The sequence below is a fragment of the Diadema antillarum genome, unplaced genomic scaffold (genome assembly GCF_040938485.1).
Source record: "Diadema antillarum isolate AM-2024a unplaced genomic scaffold, OU_Dant_1.0 seq00001137_RagTag, whole genome shotgun sequence".
NCBI classification, from domain to species: Eukaryota; Metazoa; Echinodermata; class Echinoidea; order Diadematoida; family Diadematidae; genus Diadema; species Diadema antillarum.
This window is the reverse complement of record NW_027271949.1, coordinates 369,924-393,530: the sequence shown is the minus strand read 5'-3', so window position 1 is coordinate 393,530 and position 23,607 is coordinate 369,924. Positions and strand designations below refer to the sequence as shown.

General features: G+C 37.2%; 1 pseudogene; it reads right to left on the bottom strand.

The window, feature by feature from the left end:
* LOC139744120 (proteasome adapter and scaffold protein ECM29-like) overlaps positions 1 to 23,607 on the bottom strand; it is a 394,771-nt pseudogene that overhangs the window by 242,258 nt on the left and 128,906 nt on the right.

Here is a 23,607-nt window from a genome sequence, read left to right as displayed (position 1 = left end):
ATGCCAAATTTGAAGATGATCTAAGAAGAACTGCAGCCAGTACAAGTGTAGAGCGCTCACAAGAAAATCTCTGCGGCGGACGCGGCGCAATGAGGCAATATCCATACAGCTGTAGTTACCTCCGAACTCTGTTCAGGGGATACAATTATCACTGTTCCCTGCTATGTGACAGGCTGTTCGAGGTTCATCTTTTGAGATATAGAAAGTTGTTGATTTTCGTTTCCATATAAACCCGTTGAGGACCAGTCCCGAGTATATCCCAGCAGGGGTCTATTGCAAATGCGTGTTGTAGCAAAGTCAGCCCATCCTAAACAGTTTGTGTCATAATTAATTCACTAATTTGCCAAATGTATATCATTATAATGTATATCATCTCATGTCAAGAATTTGGGTTGCATCTTCGATTCAACCTTGAACATGGATCAGCATGTCCTAATGACATGTAAGGCAGCCTTCTACCATCTGCACAACATCCGTCGAATTCGCAAATATCTCGACCAGATCATTACTCACCATCATTCATGCCTTCATCACCAGCCGCCTCGACTACTCTAATGGCCTGCTCTACGGTGCCACTGCTACCCAGATTGAGAAATTACAGCGGGTTCAGAATGCAGCTGCCAGACTTGCCACAGGCACATTCAAATTTTCCCACATGCAACCTGTCCTCCGTCAACTGAACTGGCTTCCCATCAGGTCCAGGATCCACTACAAGATACTTCTGCTCACTTTCAAATGTATCCATGGTCTTGCCCCTCCTTACTTATCTGAACTCATAACCATCCGTCACCCATCCCGGTACACTCTCCGCTCCTCACAAGGTATCACACTGAATCACCCAACTTCCAAGATGCTGGCCACACTTGGTGATAAAGCATTTTCATCTGCTGCTCCCAAACTGTGGAATCAACTACCCAAAACTCTCCGCAACCAGCAGTCTCTCGTCACCTTCAAAAAACATCTAAAAACCCACTTGTTCCGTTAATATCAATAGTCCACTGGTAAAGTGCATTTGAATATGTATGTTTATGGAAAATGCGCTATATAAATGTATTATTATTATTATAATTTGTAAAATTCCTTTTTCAAAGACTTTGTCCTGTTTTGTAAGGATGTACCCTATGTCCCCCAAAAAAATTAAAATGGGATCCTCCGCAATGATAACTTTAAAAATAGAGAATCAATCCAAATACAATTTCAGGGTATGAAACTATAACTCATTGCCCACATCTTGCATAAACCCCATTCGATTTGCTTCAGTGGTCAAAGAGAAATGAGGAGTTTTGTAGAGCATGTCAGGAATCCCCTCCTTCCAAGTTCTGTCCATTATCTTTACACATTAATATGCAGTTCCAAGAGGGTCCAAGCGCTAAACTTGGAAGGATCTGACCCATGACATGCTTTACAACAATCCATATTTCTCTGTGACTACTAAACCAAATCAAATGGGGTTTTCTGCAAAATAGATAGCTTCCAGCTCCAAAAAGGCTAATGATCAAGATACTGTAAAATTCTGTCTACATGTATAAGCCACAATTTTTCTTTGTTGTGGCAAAGAAGAAACCTATTTCAAGACCATCATAACAAACTCACCATAGACTTGTCCTTGACAACAGCTGACCAGATGCCTGTCATAGCTGAACGGACAGAGCTATTGGGGTCATATTGGTAGCGGTAGAGCTTTGGGAGTATCTGGTGGAGGTGTGGAGCTAACTGCTCCCGGGCCTGGGCAGCAATTGTGCCAAAACCAAATGCTGCTCCCTGAAATAGGAGACAGATTAGATACACTTTGTATTATTACTCTACACAAGATATACATTCAGATATCCTTCAATGGCATGGGTTTGCAATAGAATTATCTTGACGCCCTCTTTCATTCCAAAATAAACCATTCTTCAACCATAGCAAGGGCAAGTTACTTTTTATATACTTTGGTACATGTTACTATATCAAATAATGTTTCTCAAGTTCAGTTAAGAATGGCAAGTTACTTTACACTTCATGGCAAGCCCCTAAGCACTGCATAGTGTACTCTTTTATTGACTGCACTATTTAAAGGTATGGTACAGTATTGGTGGAGATGAGAATTGGGCTTCTAAGTTTTTGCGAGATACCAAGAAAACACTTATGAAATAGTACAGAGCATACCATTTTAAGAGGAATTTGAAGTTTATTTGATGAAAATCGGGTTTGGAATGACTGAAACATCCAAAAACAAAGTAAAACAAAGCGATTGTAATGAAATGTGGGTACCACACTTTATTAGAATCGCTCTGTTTTGGATATCTCAGCTATTTCAAAACCAGTTTTCATCAAATAAACGTTGAATTCCTCATGGAATTACATGCTCTTTCATATTTCATAAAAGGTTTCTCATTATCTCACCAAAAAAATGTTAGAAACCTGAAATTAGTTCTCAACCAAAACTATACGATCCCTTTAAGGGGCAAGAAAATAACATACAAACACAATGTGGAACTGTGTGAACAGCAGCAATGCTAAATCCACCACATTCGCCCAAGTATCTGTGATTTTTAGTTCTTAATTGTCTCTTTTTTTTCTTTACTTGCAGTGTCCAATTGGAATATTCCAGCATCTGTCATCGGCAACCTAAATTTTTCACCTCCTAAAGTACCTAAAGGCATTGTGATTTGTCTCTATCAACTTTGGAACTACAATCACATTTGGGCCTTTTAGGCATCATCCTAAGCTATATGACCTCATGACCATTTTCAGTGATTGTGGAAAATTAGGGTCCCTAACTCTGACATCATGACCCAATTCACCCAAAACTGCGCCAGGGATTTCCACTCTCATAATACATGTCTCTAAATTGCATGAAGAAACCTTGAAGAAGCCATTTTCAAAATATTGAAAAACAAAAGTGACATTTCAGCATTTTCACTTGACCTTTGATCCCATGGTCCAAAATTTTCCCTAAAGAATTGTTGTGTGGAATACATGTCTACACCAAGATAATTGCATACATTTCCACTGTATGGATAGAATTCTAGCATTTTAACCCTCTGTAGCCTGGGGGGCTAGATAAGCCTTCCCCTCAACAGTTTTAGTGATAACTTTAACCCTAACTAGGCCGGGGGGGGGGGGGGGGGGGGGGGGGGCCTTGGAGGCCCCCCTCGACATTCCGTGTGATGTATTGCTGTCGCCAAATTTGCAATGCCCAGGAACACAGTTCCAAAGCTACGCATAAATACGTACATGTATGTCAGACCAAATATTGCTAAAAAGAAAAAAACTGTGCTAACAGTCAAATTTCATAGAAGCATTAAAATCTATTAATAACATATTTTCAAGTTCGGAACAATGATGCAGACATATTTCAATGAAAAAACAATGAAAAACAAAAAGTCAAAAAAACATAGAAATACATGTACAGTGTACATACGAAATAAAAAAAATAAAATGCTTATAAAATTTTCCTGATGGCACAATCTTTTTTATCTACACTACATTTGCTATTCTATGGACACTAGAAAGAATATTTACACAAAAATGTGCATGTTCTGAGCTTTATTTAGTGATTTACAGCAAATAGTCTGATATTCATGCATCACTATGCATGAATAAGCATAATTTAGCATAAATTATAATTTTTTGAAAAATCAACTGAACAATTTTTAGATTACATCACAGGCAATGTGTGTACTTATTTTCGTCCTTGTCAATGGCCGAGATGGGGGGGGGGGGGGGGGGGTGTACATACAAAATAAAAAAAATAAAATGCTTATAAAATTTTCCTGATGGCACAATCTTTTTTATCTACATTTGCTATTCTATGGACACTAGAAAGAATATTTACACAAAAATGTGCATGTTCTGAGCTTTATTTAGTGATTTACAGCAAATAGTCTGATATTCATGCATCACTATGCATGAATAAGCATAATTTAGCATAAATTATAATTTTTTGAAAAATCAACTGAACAATTTTTAGATTACATCACAGGCAATGTGTGTACTTATTTTCGTCCTTGTCAATGGCCGAGATGGGGGGGGGGGGGGGGGGGCCTGGGATAGCAGAGGATGAACAAGGGATGAACAGGATGACAACAGCTCACCTGAGCCAAAGCTAAGTCAGCTTTCAAATGGAAGAATAACTCACTTTTCTGGAAGTCTGGAAGTCAGTTTTAGTGATAACTTTAACCCTAACTAGGCCGGGGGGGGGGGGCCTTGGAGGCCCCCCTCGACATTCCGTGTGATGTATTGCTGTCGCCAAATTTGCAATGCCCAGGAACACAGTTCCAAAGCTACGCATGAATATGTACATGTATGTCAGACCAAATATTGCTAAAAAGAAAAAAACTGTGCTAACAGTCAAATTTCATAGAAGCATTAAAATCTATTAATAACATATTTTCAAGTTCGGAACAATGATGCAGACATATTTCAATGAAAAAAAAGCTAAGTCAGCTTTCAAATGGAAGAATAACTCACTTTTCTGGAAGTCCACATGGCATTATGGTTGGCAAGGTGCATAAACTTGTAGATGAGATCAGGTTGGTTGAGGTCAGAAGCCAGAGAACACAACTCTCTGTATGTTGACAAACCTCCTCTATAATCAAAAAATAAAAACAACCAGAAAAACATCAACAGCAACATTGTGCATGTGTGAATTGTGTACAGCTGGTATGTAATAAGCACAATCTGCATGAATGAACCCACTGTCTTCATACGCATGAACCTTGTTTGCTACATGATTTGAACCCTTGAACAAGGACATGCGATTGTTGGTAATATTTGACCAATATTATGAACTCTGTCATCACAAACATCATATTGTTTGGTATCAATTTTCCTAACTCCCACTCTCTTTCATGGGAAGGGGTCTTAACCATTGCCAAACCTTTTAAAGGTGTAAAGTTCAACCATGTAATGCCCAATTTTAATGATACAAGAGTCAATTTCTGGACTGTTTTATGTACAGAAGCCAGATCAGTCCTTTCAATATTTTGCCAGAGTGGCTGCCTTTTCTTCTCAGTGTATTCATCTTTTCCCCCTATCCCTACCTTGGGCAGGCCCACTTCAATGGTCACTTTATTCCTAAGCTTTATGTTCTTGTATATCACACACCTATCCACTATACAGAACAAGTACATATACACTGTATTATACATAATCTTACAAATAACCAGAAATGTCGCTACTGTGACTGGTGTGCCTCCGCCATATCGCATGGTTTTTCCAATAAGTCTAGAGTACGTCTTGACAATGTGAGACGACAGTTTCACATTATTGACAAAAATTGAAATGGCACGTTTGTCACAAATGTGTTGAGTGTTTACTTTCCTTGAACTAGGTTTCATTTGGATGGATGGCTAAACTGTATACGAGAGCAGTATTTACGAATTTGAGCATTTTCACTCGACCTTTGCCTTTTAACCCCATGAGCCACAATTCTTCAAATAATCAGTAACTGGTAACATCCATTCCCATGAATGAATTGAGCTACTCACTTGATGACATCATTGTGTGTACGACTGGCGTAAACGCGCAAGCTGTTGCATATGAGTTTGTGTGCATATTCAGTCACGGTGAATGAAGTTGTACATTCGAAGCAAACTGATACTTTGGTTGTGAGAAAGCGCCTCTCTAAACAAACATAATCTTCGCAACAGAACACAGCGTACGCTGCCTGCACTATCTAGAACTGAAGTTATTAGCTGTCTAATATTATTGGAACAAGGTCTTACCACGGGAGCGAAAAATCAATGTGCACCAACCGTATAAACAACCTAAAAGAAGTCGGTTAACTCTTTATGTGCCATGTTGGAAACCCCCGTGTGCCACATTATTTTGAGACACCAACGTAGTCATGCGTTGAGAAAACATATTTTTTCAAATCAATATAACTTTTATAGATTTATGTTAAATAGAAGAGGAAGTGAGCAAAATTGTAGAAAAAATGCCAAGCTTTGCATCGATGTAAATTCTATGACAAATCTATAATTGCTTTTGGAAAAAAAAGAAATCGCAGCATTTCAACTTGACCTCTGACCCCATTGCTCAAAACTTTCCCTAGTGAATCTCATCTGGTATTGTTAAATACATATACTAAATTTCAAGAAAATGCCCTCAGGCATTTCATAGATATGGGAGAAATAGTGAAATTTGACGAATTTGACATGGACCATTGACTTTTGACCTTGAGTATGCGCACTCAAAAGTTGATAGGCACAACTTTATCCACTTGTATACATGTATGTCAAGTTTCATCATTAGAATACCGCAATTTTTTGTAAATCTTTTTTTTTAGTTACACTGTCCACCAAACTGATTATGGGCAGGAAGATGGACTCATGGTGACACCAAGAGCACTGTAGCAACAATATAGGGACACCATAGACAAAAAATTACAAGACACACAAAAGACCCCCTAAAAATGTATTGATATGCACAAATGACTAGGTGTGTTATCAACAGATGGTGTGTTGGACATTGCACAATTTTTGTTTGCTTCAGTTATCAGCAACCAGTTGATTGACCAATTAGCATGGTCCTCTTGTTATTAGGGGTGGAGTCTGTTTTGAGCAGTAATGTGAGTCTTTGGACTTGTTTCTTTTTGAAACCCCCGAAAATATGCAACATGCCTCTCCTTTGATCCTTTCATTATGACATTTCGACAAATGGTAGAAAAAACCTTGGACAATGAAGGCAGATGGCAAACCTGCAGAAATAGTTCCTCGTGCCCTTTTGCACAGAGGCATCAAAAGAAAGAGAAAACAGGAATAGTTTTTGTGTACAAACATTACCAGTAACTGAAAATCAAACAATAAAGCAAGACTTACCCTTCTGGATTTCGACCAAGAGAACCTTCTTCAAAGACTTTGGTATCTCCAGTAACATTGGTCTTCGTGGCACTGAAAAAGAAGAATAATACATCCATTTACATTAAAACAAATTTCTGGCAAAAAGTAAAATGTATAGATAGAATTACTCTATTCAGAGTGCAATACTCCTATGTCATTTCTACCTTAGGAATCTTGATTTGACTCTAATTATATGATATGCAGTTCTTTTTAGCCTTTACTTTATTAGCATGAAATCCATTAAATACTTTATTGCCATGATACTAATGTCATGAAATAGATGTACAGTGTAATTAGGTATGAACATTTGGAGTACATCACTTTGACCTGTCACTGAAAGTGATGGACACAGTTGAATGCCCAATATAGAATGACACACCATATGTGACAGGCAAAACTCAGGAATATTGAAAATTCAGTTTTTTTCATATAATCATATTGCCCATTTCCTAAGCCTTGCATTGATATCAAATACTTGTATTCTCCGGCATCGCAAGTGGACATGTAGAGCAAAATACAGTGCACTTTTTAATTTGTTAGCCTGACAAAATTTTGAGAAAACAGGCTTTGAAGGGTCACCTCTTGCTCAAAGACAGTGTCCGAGCGAGGTGAGAATCACCCATCCGTAACCCCGTATTCTTTAGCGATTCTAGAAGATGCAAAATGGTCACAAAAAGGAAGCATCTTGATAGAGCTTGAATAAGCCCAATGCGTCAAGAAAGCCGTACATTATGCCTGACGTCACACACTGGATTGGTGAACTCTGCTCGGTGAATTTGTGTGCATGTCAATGGAGGTACTACGTGTCTCTGTAGCTTTAGATTTTCTCATTGAAAGTTTGAATGGGGTCAATTTAACTTGTAAAAGATAAGCTACAATTGGGGAACAATTCCTTTTTATTCTACTTTTACTGACATTTCTCAAAATTCAACAGTTCTAACCCGTTGAGGATGGGCTGATTTTGCTACAACACGCATTTCCCATAGACATTTGCCCGAGTATACTTGGGACTCGTCCTAAACAGGTTAATCGACCGGTACACAGTCATTTTCTTACATTTTTTATGTCGTAGTTTATTCAGGTCATATAAATCCTCTTACACAAAATCAGGAAGATATAAGGGCAAAGATTGATATTAAATTGAACATGTAATGATATGTGTCATGATAACCAGACTTCTGAAAAGCAACAAAATATCAAATAAGGGGAGATTTTCAGGACATATTCAACTGTGATACGTGCTGCAGCTCAGGCAGCTCGCGATCTCTTTGTAGGCCATATTAATCTGTGTGTTGATGTGGCACTGCACTGTTCTAGTGCAAACCAGCTGCGCAGTCACTAGTGCTCACTAACCATGATGTGCATAACATGTGCTTGTATCAAGGAGGAGTAAGACATCCCCACTCGACTCAAACTTAACGCGTCATGTATTTCTGCTTTTGTGACTTGACTGAATCGGGTGGCAAGTTAGTCCCATTCCTTAGCCACGATACCTTGTCTTGATGATATACGAGGAGAACAAAAAAAAAAACACAAACAACTTGTTGATCACAGTAGGCCTAACTTCACAATAAAGAGTTCAAATTTTGAGCACTGACATGCAGTTTCAACACAAGAAAATGTATGATGTAGAAATTGCTCAACAATATAATTTTTTGTCCTTCTCTATTCAATAAATACAGAATCACACAAGGTCTTAGAAATGAAACTACATATGTACACTTAGATCAGGCTTATAAAAGGTTTGATTTACCGTTTGCCCGATGCCAATGTGTCTACTAGTGTTGAAACAAGGATGCTGCGGCCCTCCTCACCACTTTCTTCATATACCACACTCAAGCCTTTTGAAGCCACATCCTGGGTGAACTCTGTAGCAGTCCCAGACAGAAAAAATAAAACAAAACAAAAACAGGGTAATACGTTGTAGGATGCAATCGTGTACAAGTATGTTCATGCATCTCCCTCTCTCTCACTCATATATTGTCAGTTGAGTGACAAGACTTTGTACATATCCCAAATTTTGGTGAAAACCATTTTTTGTAGTTTAATTGTCAGATAATCAGTTGGGTGATGTCCTGTCCAAATCCTAGTTGTCTTATTCCTATTAGCCAACACAGCATTCTAAAGTAAGGGCGATACCACTTCTTTATCGTGTTTTGTTGAGTGCCATGTTGCTCCAACAGCAATATATATTGTCCAATATATGCACATTTACAAATACATGTTTATGTATGTACTATGTATATATTATGTTTGTATGTATATGAAAATATATACATGTTATAAACATGTTGAGATTTCACTTATTGGCTCCACAAAGAAATGAAGAAACAAACTGGCAATGCATTTTTGGCCAATACAACATGAGTTCGTTTGACTCAAATTTTTGGTGTTGTACACCTTCAGGAGTCTTGACAATGACAGTATCAAAACAAAGCAAAACAAAAATTGAATACGTAGAGCCGCACTCATAGACATACTTGAGTTGCCATGCGACACGGCTGGGGGTGCGCACCTTTTACAGTGATGTTGCCAAGTAGACGCAATGTAGTCAAGGCACGCATAAGGAGGAGAGCATTGACAGTGGACCCTACCGATAAATTTCGTGAGCAGGCTATGGAATGTGTTAATGACATGCCAGGCAGTAACATATCTCTGCCTGAGAAGGCTAGGGTCAGTCAATTCTACCTGTTTCCTAAAGTGCACATGCTTCCTAAAATGGTGACGAGTGCAACCAAGCAAGAAGCAACAAGTTCTGATTCTATCATTGAGGCAGCCAAAGAACATCCCACCAGGCAGACCCATTGTGTCCAGTGTCGGTTCCCTTACTGAACCAATGTCTCAAGTTGTTAAGAGAAACTTCTACCATTTTTACCTCAGTAAAATCAAGAGTTACATTATGGACGTTCAGAGTCTGTACACTAACATCCCACACAAGGACGGTGTACAAGTGATGCACCGCTTCCTCCATGACAATGCTAATGAGGACGAGACTGTAGTTATAGACGCACTAGCTCAAATGACAGAATTCATTCTGAAACACAATTTTTTCCAATTTGATGACAAATATTACCTACAGAAACAGGGCACTGTCATGGGCACAAAGATGGCACTGGCATGCGCCAACATTTACATGCCAGCCCTGAAGGAGGAATTTCTGTCAAACCATCCTCACAAACCAAGTTCGTTACATAGATGACATATTCATGATTTGGGAGCACCCTATTGAGGAACTGGTTGCTTTCCACCAGGCATTCAGTTCATGCAGTCAAAGTGTCAAATTCACTATGGAGAGTTCACAAAGAGAAGATCCAATTCCTGGATGTATTTGTGTCGATCGACCAAGATAACAAAATGCTAAAAACATCCGTGTACTGAAAACCCACTGACTCTTTCTCATATTTGAGATTTGACTCATTTCACCCACACCACATCAAACAATCAATTGTTTATAGTCCGATGTTTCACTTCGACCGAATCATCTCGGACGAGGATGTATTTGACAGAGAGGTCCTTACAATAAGTAGACAATTTATCAAACGAGGATACCCTGCCTAAATGATCAGAAATGCAATTCGTAGAGTCAAAGGGAAATCCCAAAGAGAGCTCCTCAACCAAACTAAGTTGGAGGAAAACAAGGCACGCCTCCCATTCGTGACCACTTACCACCCTGTTATGAAATCTTTTGTGAAACAAGTCAGGCAAGAATGACCTACACTGGCTCCCGACCCAGAGTTAGGGAAACTTGTTGGAGATCAACATCTACATGTCCAACGTCGCCCCCGAAATCTCAGAAAATTGCTTGTAAGCACCAAGCTCCCAGCACCCTTACCAACGAGTGGTAACACACCATGTGCTAAGCCTAGGTGCCAAGTTTGTAAACACCTTGTTACTGATACCACGCTTAAAATCTCCAACAATGTCACCCTCCGTCCACAAAGACTTACCTGCTACTGTATACGCTATATATTTCGCGTGGGTTTTGTTTTCGCGAATTTCGCGAGTCGGGAGCTATTCGCGAAATTAACAACACGCGAAAATATTACCTTCCAAAATGAATCCCTTGCCTTGATGATACGAACATTTCAGTACTAGTATACCATGTCACGGCTTACCGAACAGACCATACTGGCTCAGCTTGTTTACGTTTACGCACGTCCACGTCTACTTACGAATACTGTAGAGAGCCAATCCATTATCGCAAGGGGACCACTCGTCAGAAATCTAGCGCGATGGACTTAACCACTTCAAAAATGTTGAATTCTAACTTACTAGTTCGCAGAGCTTGGTAAGTTTTTTCATGCAGTGTATAACTAGTATCATTCTTATTTGCTAGTAAGTTGAAAATTCACACTTTCTTTGCCACTTCATATTTTCTCTGGTCCCCCAATCGCGAATCTAACCACTCGCGAAAGTGTGTGACAGCGCCAATTCGCGAAAATTTATGTACGCGAAAATTATAGCGTATACAGTATTCCAGTAAAGGGCTGCATTGTCTGATCTGTGCACAATGCCCTCACAATGTCTATATTGGTGAGACCAGCACCAAATTCTGGATGCGCTTTAATAATCACAAATCGTCCATCTTGAAAAAATGGACCAACCTTCCCACTGCCAAACACTTCACCCTCCGCGGCCACTCACTGACGGATGTCAGAGTGTGCATTTTCAGGGAGGTTACAAATCAGCAGAGGAAAGAAATCTCGCAGAGTTACGAGTAATCAAGAAGAGTAAGAGCTTTACAGTGGAAGGGTTGAACAGGGATTTATCCGTTCTAAATGGTTACTCGTTCTTCCATTAGAGAGAGGAATTAGTCATGGCGGGGATTCGAAGATATTTTTTCAAAATATCTTTTGAATTGATTATAGTTTACGCTTACACTAATGTTAAGAGAAATTATTGGGTTTTTCTGTCTAGGCTTACATTAAAGCAAAAATTACAATTTAATGTCTCAATTTTTATAATCAATTCACTTAGGGTTTGTTTCATTCTATGATAGGATGGCTTTACACTGCCATCATACTTGCATGTTCAAATCTGATTAAATTACAATGAGACACTGAATTGTAGCTTCTTTAATTGATAATTTCACCCGTTTCTCAACTGGAATTCTTACACCGACTTCATCTCATTGATGATTACTATATACTACAGTCTCCATCAGTGTAAGTTATGAAAAAGCTCAATCATTGGAGCACTTATTAATCTATTCCTAATTTTATCTATTATTCTTTGACTTATGATACGTTGATAAGTACAGTTACTTGGTATCTTATCATTGCTTGTGATAATACAAAGTGATATGATGTTTAAATTGAATGTCATTGCTACGTAATAAACTTGTCAATGCTCTCCTCCTTATGCGTGCCGTGACAACATTGCGTCTACATGGCAACATTTTTTTTTTTTTTTTTTTTTTCCCTCACTGGGATATTTATTATTCTCTTTCATCTATACACATATTACAACATATTTCAAATAACATCATGCTTTTTTTTTTTCGAATTCAATACAATATACATCAAGAAAAAAGGTGTCTAAAAAGACACCATTTTTTCTGAAACACTTGCAACTTATGATTATTTCTTGCGATAAATTTCTCTCTATCATAATATTCCCTTATACTATATTTACATAAATCAAAACGAGGTATTATTTTTCTTATTTTACAAACATAAATTTCATATCTCACAAGCATGGTAATACAATTCAATGCCGAATTGTTAATACCCCCAAAACCAAATAATTTATTTTCCGTCGTAAATGTTATTTCTAACCCCGTGTTAATATTAATCCATTCTCTTACTTCAACCCACAATCTATCAACATATTGACACTCACTAAAAAAATGTATTAAAGTCTCAACATTCACATTACAGAATGAACATTCACTTCTTTCAACCAATCCAATTCTATTCAACATCTTATTTGTATATAAAATTCTATGAACTATTTTAAACTGAAACCATCGTAAACTAACATCTTCCGTGCTTTTAAACGGGGCCAACGAAAAAGATTGCCATTTCTTTTCTTCAAGTTGTATCAATTGTCGCCATCTTAAAAATCCTTTACATTGATATACATTATTTCTATTCTTTAACAAAACAGCATAAATATGTGAACATCCTTTAGAATGTTTTATAACCAATTGTAAAATATCAGGTATAATTGGTTGACAAAACTTTTCCATATTATTCATACTTCTATCACAACCTGCTTTTTTAACCGCATGACATATTCCAAAATAATCTAAAAAATTAACGTCAACATCATATTTCCTCTTAAAGGCAGTAAATGATAATACATTTCCTTCTTCATCTAACAAATCATTAACGAAACGAATTCCTTTTTGATACCACTTTCGTTTAAAAACCGACGCATTTCCTATAGTAATCTTATTATTTTTCCACAAAGGTTGACACTGAAAATTATTACAATAAACCGAAAGTAATTCGCCGTAAGCTGCGAATACTTCTTTCCAAAAGGGATTACACGTATGTGAGGCTTGTTCAAAGAAAAAAGCATTTCCGAGACTCATGTCTAATTGATGGGTACGGGGTAAAAATATACTCAATAATTTTTCTGACCATTTATCCGTTGTAAATAACAATCGCCTAATCCATGATACTTTCAGTGCTGTAACCTGTGTGTAAATATTTATCATTTTCACTCCACCTTGTGCGTATGTCTGAGACATTTGAATTCTGTTTATTTTATCCGGCTTCCTTTCCCATATAAAACTATAAAACATATCATTTATCTCATTCAAAAAATTACCTTTAGGACTTGGCAAAGACAAAAACAAATAATTCAATTTTGATAACAACAATGACTTAATAACTACAATTCTACCAAGCACTGTTAAAGAGCGTTTACGCCAAGAGTTCATTTGTTTCCTAATCACTTCCATTTTGTCATAATAATTATACTGAACAGTTCTCTCTAAATCAACAAAAAAATGTATACCCAGATACTTAAAACCTCCTTCATACACCCAATGAAAATTCCTTTCAGGCAACATTCTATCTTCTTTATTCTTACATTTCCCTATCCATATTACTTTTGTTTTATTTTCATTGATTTTTAAACCAGATATATTTGCAAATCTATCTACAGTATTCATTGCTATAAATAAATCCTTCTCTGTACCATTTAATGTCAACAGTGTATCATCCGCATATTGAACTATTCTATGAAACATATTATCTATTTTTATCCCTTCAAATGAATTAGGTCCAGAAATCATCAAATTTAATATTTCACTGCACAACAAAAATATATATGGAGAAAGAGGGTCGCCTTGCCTGCAACCTCTTTCTATCTTAAATCTCTCAGTAAAAAAACCATTAATCTGAGCAGACGAAAAAGCATCAGCATATAAAATATTTATCCAAGAAATTATTGAGGGACCGAAATTGAAAAATGACATCACTTTTGTTATAAACTCATGAGAGATTGAATCGAAAGCTTTTTCAAAATCAATCAATAATAATAATGCTGGAATATCTTTGACATCTGTATACAAAATCAAATCATATAAACGGCGAATATTCTCTCCAATAAATCTACCTGATAAAAACCCTTTCTGGTTTTCACTTATCACAAAAGACAAAACCTTCTTAATTCGATTCGCAATACATCCCGATGCTAATTTATAAACTACATTCAACAAAGAAATTGGTCGCCAATTTTCCAAATAATACTTATCTTTATCTTCTTTAGGAATCAAAGTTAAAACACCCAATTTTTGAGAAAAAGACATATTTTCCTCTGTATATGCATAATTCAATGATCTCAACACTAAAAACCTCAAATCTTCCCAAAATACTCTAAAAAATTCTACAGTAAATCCATCCATTCCAGGTGACTTATTATTTTTCATATTTTTCAACATTTGATCCAATTCTTCTATTTGCAAAGGGCCTTCTAAAGACAATCTAAGTGTTTCATTTAACCTTGGAATATCTTGACCTTCTAAAATTTCTTGTAAATCCATATCTTCAACATTTTGCTTCTTATATAATAAACTATAAAAATTTGCTACTTCCTCTAATATTTCCTGTTGCTGATTTAATATCTTTCCATTTTTATCCACCAATTGTAAAATTTGCTTATCTATAACATTACTCTTTTCCAAATTCAAAAAATATGTTGAAGGCTTTTCACCAAATTCCATCCATTTAATTTTCGATCTAAAACATATACTATTCACTTTTTCCTGTCTAATTTTATCCAAACATTCTCTCTTTTCTTTTAATTCCTCTAAAATAAATTCTTCATCTTGTTGTATTAACAACAATCCTTCCAACTCAATTATATCTTTTTCTAATTGCTTTTCCTTATTCTTTTCCAATTTTTTCTTATAACTCATATAACTTATTGTTTCACCTCTTATCAACATTAATAATGTATCAAAAAATAATTGATCATTAATAACAAATTGACAATCTCTACAATCGTAAGAGATATCATTTATCGCATAAAATTTAACTGTTTGTGTAATCAATTCTTTTATCTTTTCAATATACACATCATCTTTCAATAATGTATTATTAAATTTCCAATAACTCGGCCCCCTACAATATCCTAAATTCAAACTTAATGTAATCAAAGAATGATCCGTCCTAAAACCTGACATTATATCTACCTTATCAACCAATGTTAATGCTTTCTTAGATATCAAATAAAAATCTAATCTAGCTAATTTCAAAGGATTATTTTGACGCCATGTAAACTGTTTCTCTGTAGAATGTTGTATTCTCCACGGATCTACCAACTTCAAATCACATTTCATTTCATCCACTTTCTTCTTTGCTCTAGGGTTATTTAACCGTACATAATTATATGTGTCCAAATCAAAATTTTGTACCAAATTCCAATCTCCACAAAGTATAACTAACGAATTTTCTCTTTTAAGTATAAGCTTCTGAATATTTTCATAAAACCCCGGGGAGTCTGTATTTGGCCCATAAATATTAACCAAAGAAAATGAATTTTCACATAACTTCATATCTAAAATCAACCAATTACCTTTATCATCTGTTTCATATCCTTTTATATCTATAGTGATATCTTCACGAAATAATATCGCTACGCCCCTTGAATTTGATGTGCCAAAACTAAAAAAACAATCACTGTCCCACTCTCTTCTTAAATTTTCTTCTTCTAAGGCATTGAAATGAGTATCCTGTAAACAACATATATGAAATTTACTCACTTTCAAAAAATCAAAAACCTCGTTCCTTTTTTTCCGATTGCCCAAACCACGACAATTAATCGAAATAATATCAATCTTATTCATATTTACAAAAGAATTCTAATATACCCAGTGAGCTTTTTCCAACAAACAACATACATAGAACAAAATGTGCCTCTCTGCTTGAAAGGCTGTATCAATACACAGTCTTACTACTACTTCTACTTCTACAACTACTAATAAAACTACTGCTACTAATGCTACTACACACCTCGCACAAGCATTAGCAACAACGGAGACAAACAAAACAAAAACAAAAAACAAGACAGTACATACAGGCTCTGCCGTTGCCCCCGCTTTCCCGCTTTTACATCACATTAAAAATCTCCAATTATCATTAACACTTATATCAGTCTAGTACTAATACATTTCCTTGTAAATAAATATACCAAAAAACATATCCTGTTAAAACTATTTCGTCATCTTGGAACAAATATCCCCCTCAAAATACAAAAAAAAACACAAAACTACAGAACCATACAACACATTCATCTATATTGCATTCATCTTACTGTACTTACAAATAAATAACCTTGATGTTAATACTATATACCAATCAGAAACCTAAAATAAAATCAATGTTTAACATAGCTTTTTATACAATTTTCGGTTTTCACGCACCAGAATCAACGATTCACAATACCTATATACAAACTTCGGTTTTTACACACCAAAATAATTTCAAGAACCGGTATTGAGAGAAAAATACACAACGAAAGTCATTTCCTCGGCGGCTGCGACCAAACCTGTCATACCCCATTCTCTACCGAGCAAAAAACAAAAAAACAAACAAACAAACAAACAAACAAAAAAACAAAAAACGTCACTGAAAACTTGAGAAATATGAAAGCCGACGTAAAACTATATCTACCTAACTGGGTTAAGTGACAACTTAACGCCCTTATCATTTTCAACAGACAATATGTCGATACATTAACCACCATTGCCAAAAAATGAAAAGAAAGAAAAAAACTGTTCAAACACTATCCTAGAACATTACTTTTGTTCTACAGGTATTTCAGCGTAGCCACAAACCAGCCCGACAAGAAAAAGAAGAAGAAAAAAAAAAGGAAACAATGGAAACCCACCAAATCAAGAAGCCTCACCAACGTCAGCAGCCGGCATGAACACACAAACGATTGAACCGACAATGTCATCATCCCACAGTTTCCTACCGACTGTGTACACAACTATAACATGTATAACAAATAATCTGTCTTTCTATTATTCACCTGTAGGACATGTTATTAAGGTTGAATGACTTCAAAATAATAATCAGTTGAATAATGGTGTCAGGATTTGGGGTTGGGACATAAATGCGTTTGAAAAAAAAAAAAAAAAAAAACCCGAGCAATTTCACCATTCTGTGTGTGATCCATAAAGGACAGGGAGGGGGGGGGGGGGGGGATACAAGATCACCACTTCATACATACATTGCACACACGTAAACCGGTTGCCCAAACACAGTCTCCAGAGAATCAGCGGAATTTCATTCTCCCGACCCAGACAATTCCTCTACCTTCGCGCCAAGAAACCCCATCCTTACCTCTCCCCCAACAACGTGCAGCCGCACTGAAATTCCCGCTTTATTACACTATCGGGATTGTATTCTGTCTATTATCCTCAGCGCCCGATTGGCCGCAGCCGATGTAGTAAAACCTGATTGGTCATTCGTGCAAATGGATATCTACACAGAAGATGCATTCGACTGCTCATTGATTGGTAGCCTGTGAAGATCCACTTCCCATTGTGTTTTCATTAAAAAAAAAAAAAATCTACTCATAACCATCAATATTATATTATAATCAGTGTCAATATTCAATATGTTATTCTTACCTAATATACTTCCTCAAAACCTGACCAATAATATCAACCTCCCAATCTTTCTATTTCAGAATATTTATACGGACTCATTTTACACAAAATACACTGGTTCAGTGTTTTAACACAGGTTCAATACTCTTATAACAGCTGTGCTAGTTTGTGAACGTCCCCTACCCATAAAAAGGAGAGCATGTATACCACTCTATTTGCATAATAACAGATACTATTCTTTACAGTTTATATACCAAGGGGTAGAGGCCAAGCACCGTTCGGAAATGTAATTACCCGTCTTCGTGGCTACTGGACTTTCTATTTTGTTTCATTTCGTCTCCAATACAACACAAAGACACACAAAAACAAAATCAGGCAGATAGAAATAAGCCACCTTTGAATGTGATAAATGATTACAAAAATAAAAAGACATCATTCACCAGGTTTGAAAAACCTCCGTTACATTATACATCATTGGACTCGAGGCTTGTTAAGTGTTTATCTTTACAAAAGTCGCCTTTGGCTTATCACACGAGATTTTATGCACTTAAAAACAGCGTGTTAACAAAACCTTCCTTTCTTCTGTTAGGCAACAACCCCAATTCTGTCCTATCAGAATATCTCGCCCCATCTTGTAAAGAACCACGAATACACTGGTTCAGTGTTTTTAACACAGGTTCAATACTCTTATAACAGCTGTGCTAGTTTGTGAACGTCCCCTACCCATAAAAAGGAGAGCATGTATACCACTCTATTTGCATAATAACAGATACTATTCTTTACAGTTTATATACCAAGGGGTAGAGGCCAAGCACCGTTCGGAAATGTCATTATCCGTCTTCGTGGCTACTGGACTATCTGTTTTCTTTTTTTCGTCCCCAATACGACACAAAAACACACAAACAACAAAATCAGGCAGAAGAAATAAGCCACCTTTGAATGTGATAGATGATTACCAAAATAAAAAGACATCATTCACCAGGTTTGTAAAACCTCCGTCACAGTATACATCATTGGACTCGAGGCTTGTCAAGTGTTTATCTTTGTAAAACTCGCCTTTGACTTATCACGCGAATTTTATTCACGTAAAAACAGCGTGTCCCTTTCTTCTGTTATGCAACAACCCCAATTCTTTCCAATCAGAATCTCTCACCCCATCTTGTAAATATCCATGAATTCACTGGTTCAGTGTTTTTAACACAGGTTCAATACTCTTATAACAGCTGTGCTAGTTTGTGAACGTCCCCTATACACAGAAAGGAGAGCATATTTAGCACTCTATTTTCCTGATAACAAATACTATACAATTCTTTACAGTTTATATAACAAGGGATAGAGGCCAAGCACCGTTCGGAAATATAATTACCCATCTTCGTGGCTACTGGACTAACCATTTTCTTTCTTTTCGTCCCCAATACAACACAAAGACACACAAAAACAAAATCAGGCAGATAGAAATAAGCCACCTTTGAATGTGATAGATGATTACAAAAATAAAAAGACACCATTCACCAGGTTTGGAAAACCTCCGTCGCAGTATACATCATTGGACTCGAGGCTTGTTAAGTGTTTATCTTTACAAAACTCGCCTTTGGCTTATCACACGGGATTTTATTTACTTAAAAACAGCGTGTTAACAAAACCTTCCTTTCTTCTGTTATGCAACAACCCCAATTCTTTCCAATCAGAATCTCTCGCCCCATCTTGTAAATATCCATAAATACACTGGTTCAGTGTTTTTAACACAGGTTCAAACAGCTGTACTAGTTTGTGAACGTCCCCTATACCCATGGAAAGGAGAGCATATATAGCACTCTATTTTCCTGATAACAAATACTATACAATTCTTTACAGTTTATGTAACAAGGGGTAGAGGCCAAGCACCGTTCGGAAATGTAATTACCCGTCTTCGTGGCTACTGGACTATCTGTTTTCTTTCTTTTCGTCCCCATTACGATACAAAAACACACAAATACAAAATCAGGCAGAAGATATAAGCCACCTTTGAATGTGATAGATGACTACAAAAACAAAAAGACATCATTCACCAGGTTTGGAAAACCTCCGTCACATTATACATCATTGGACTCGAGGCTTGTCAAGTGTTTATCTTTACAAAACTCGCCTTTGACTTATCATGCGCATTTTATTCACGTAAAGACAGCGTGTCCCTTTCTTCTGTTATGCAACAACCCCAATTCTTTCTAATCAGAATCTCTCATCCCATCTTATAAATAACCATGAATACACTGGTTCAGTGTTTTTAACACAGGTTCAATACTCTTATAACAGCTGTGCTAGTTTGTGAACGTCCCCTGTACCCATAGAAAGGAGAGCATATTTAGCACTCTATTTTCCTGATAACAAATACTATACAATTCTTTACAGTTTATATAACAAGGGGTAGAGGCCAAGCACCGTTCGGAAATGTCATTATCCGTCTTCGTGGCTACTGGACTATCTGTTTTCTTTTTTTCGTCCCCAATACGACACAAAAACACACAAACAACAAAATCAGGCAGAAGAAATAAGCCACCTTTGAATGTGATAGATGATTACCAAAATAAAAAGACATCATTCACCAGGTTTGTAAAACCTCCGTCACAGTATACATCATTGGACTCGAGGCTTGTCAAGTGTTTATCTTTGTAAAACTCGCCTTTGACTTATCACGCGAATTTTATTCACGTAAAAACAGCGTGTCCCTTTCTTCTGTTATGCAACAACCCCAATTCTTTCCAATCAGAATCTCTCACCCCATCTTGTAAATATCCATGAATACACTGGTTCAGTGTTTTTAACACAGGTTCAATACTCTTATAACAGCTGTGCTAGTTTGTGAACGTCCCCTATACATAGAAAGGAGAGCATATTTAGCACTCTATTTTCCTGATAACAAATACTATACAATTCTTTACAGTTTATATAACAAGGGATAGAGGCCAAGCACCGTTCGGAAATATAATTACCCATCTTCGTGGCTACTGGACTATCCGTTTTCTTTCTTTTCGTCCCCAATACAACACAACAACATGGCAACATCATTGTAAAGAGTGCGCATCCCCAGCCATGTCTCATAGCAACTAAAAGTCTGTCTATGAGTGTGTGCTCTACTTGTTCAATTTTTGTTTTGCTTTGTTACCCACGCCGATGTAATCAGCAGGGGGTTATGTAAAGGGTTCCGTATGTTTGTTTGTTTGTTTGTTTGTTTGGTTTTTTGTTTGTTTGTTTATTTGTATGTATGTTTGTTTGTTTGTTTGTTTGTTTGTGTACAAGATAACAAGAGAACGGGTAAACCGATTTGCACGAAATGTTCAGGGAATGTTTGGATAATGACAGGAAAGAATCGATTAGATTTTGGTGATAATCGGTTGACCCTTGCAAATTCTGTGTGACCTTGAAGTTTTGACCCCATGGTATAGTGACCACTCCGAACATTTTCCGTTTCTTTGCGATTTTCCGCTACCATACAAATATGGCGCGCCATTTGATCAATAATGCCGATTAACTGTTCATCGCCGAAAAACACTGTTTATCGGCGATAAACAGTGTTTATCGAGAAAAACTATGTTTATCGACCAAGTGATAAACAGTGTTTATCGAGGAAAAACTATGTTTATCGATCGACCGATAAACAGAGTTTTTTGTGATAAACACTGTTTATCGACCGCCGATAAACGGTGTTTATCGAGAAAAATTCAGTTTATCAGTTGATAAAGGTGTGATAAACAGAGCTTCATCTTGATAAACAGAGTTTATCGCTCGATAAACAGTGTTTATCGCCGATAAACAGTGTTGTTGGTCGACATATACAAAAGCGTATCTCCCAAACGATCCGACTTCGCTGCATGCAACTCTGTTCGTAAGACGATCCAACTTCGCTGCTCAACACCATTCGTAAGAATTTCGAAATTTACGTTTATTTGAGGAACTATGTCCTTCTTGATTTATGAAAGTTCGGGGTTCGCTCTCCGTCGTCACAAACTGTCCCGTATTTGGTGATTTTTCAAATTAACATTGATTCTTTTTTTGTTTGTTTGTTGGAGGAGCATTCCTCAATCATGAAATAATTTTGCTCGGTCCCAGTCACACTGCACGATATGCGCACTCATTGTCAATGCGTGTTCAAGGCCGGTGAAAATGCATCGCGCTCTACCCTGCATCGCGGACGTTGCGGCGCTCGTTGGTGACCGAATACTGGTGCAGTAGATATTTGCATTCAACCCTTGCATTGAATAATTGCCGTAGGGGGGTAATTGCCCAGGGGGTACTTAAATTTTGTTTTTCTTTTTACCCACGCCGATGAAAATCGGCAGGGGGTTATATAAAGGGTTCCGTATGTTTGTTTGTTTGTTTGTTTGTTTGTTTGTTTGTTTGTTTGTTTGTGTACAAGATAACAAGAGAACGGGTAAACGGATTTGCACGAAATGTAATGGGGATGTTTGGATAATGGCAGGAAAGAATCGATTAGATTTTGGTGATAATCGGTTGACCCTTGCAAATTCTGTGTGACCTTGAAGTTTTGACCCCATGGTATAGTGACCACTCCGAAAATTTCCCGTTTCTCACTTTGCGATTTTCCGCTACCATACGAAAACATAAACTCCCAAACGATCCGACTTCGCTGCTCAAATGTTCGTAAGAATTCCGAAATTTACGTTTAGGCCTATTTGAGGGACTATGTCCTTCTAGATTTATGAAAGTTCGTTCTCCGTCATCACAAACTGGCCCGTATTTTGATGATTTTTCAAATTAACATTGATTGTTTTTTTCGTTGGAGGAGCATTTGCTCGGTCGCAGTCACACTGCACGATATGCGTGCTCAATGTCAATGTGTGTGCAAGGCCGCTGAAAATGCATCGCGCTCTACACTGTTGGTGCAAAATTGCATCGGGGACGCTGCGGCGCTCGTTGGTGGCCGAATACTGGTGCAGTAGACATTTGCATTCAACCCTTGCACTGAATAATTCCCGTAGACACTAATCATAGGGGTAATTGCCTAGGGGGTACGTAAATTTTGTTTTTCTTTTGCGCTTTTGTGGATACAATCGTACCATCAAAGATCATACACTCATACGACCTTTGATATCATCACACTCTCGGCTTGCTATAATCAAAATATCCCGCAAGAAAACGGCGTATTTCTCGATTTTTAGCGCTTTTTCCGCGACCCGTCGCGTAGACAATACTCTTAAAACTGGACTTAATTCGCGCGCGCTTGGAAAAGTTCCGATTCTGCACTTTTGACTGTGGAATTTGGGATTTTCGATGGATTTTTGGAGGAGACTTGAGGACTTTCCTGTACGTGAATGAGTGTTAATACCGTATGTGTAATGATGTGATTTGCGTGTGATGTGACTGTAGAACCAAAGATCGTACACTTCAGTGTACGATCTTTGGTAGAACTCACTGGCTGGTGATAAAGCACACTGGCAATTAAGTGGCCGAATTCTGGTAGATGACCGAATGCACATTATGTTTACCCCGACTTTGTACTTAGGCGTGGGTCTGCCGCCTTTGACGGCCCCTCTCTAGTTTTGATACTGTCATCTACTCCTGAAGACTCAAGACTCCTGAAGAAGGCGTGGGATGCCAAAAATTTGACTCAAATAAGCTCATGCTTTATTGGCCAAAAATGCATTACCACTTTGTTTCTTAATTCATATATACAGTGTTCATCCATTAATTGGGGACTGCTTTAGCGGGAAC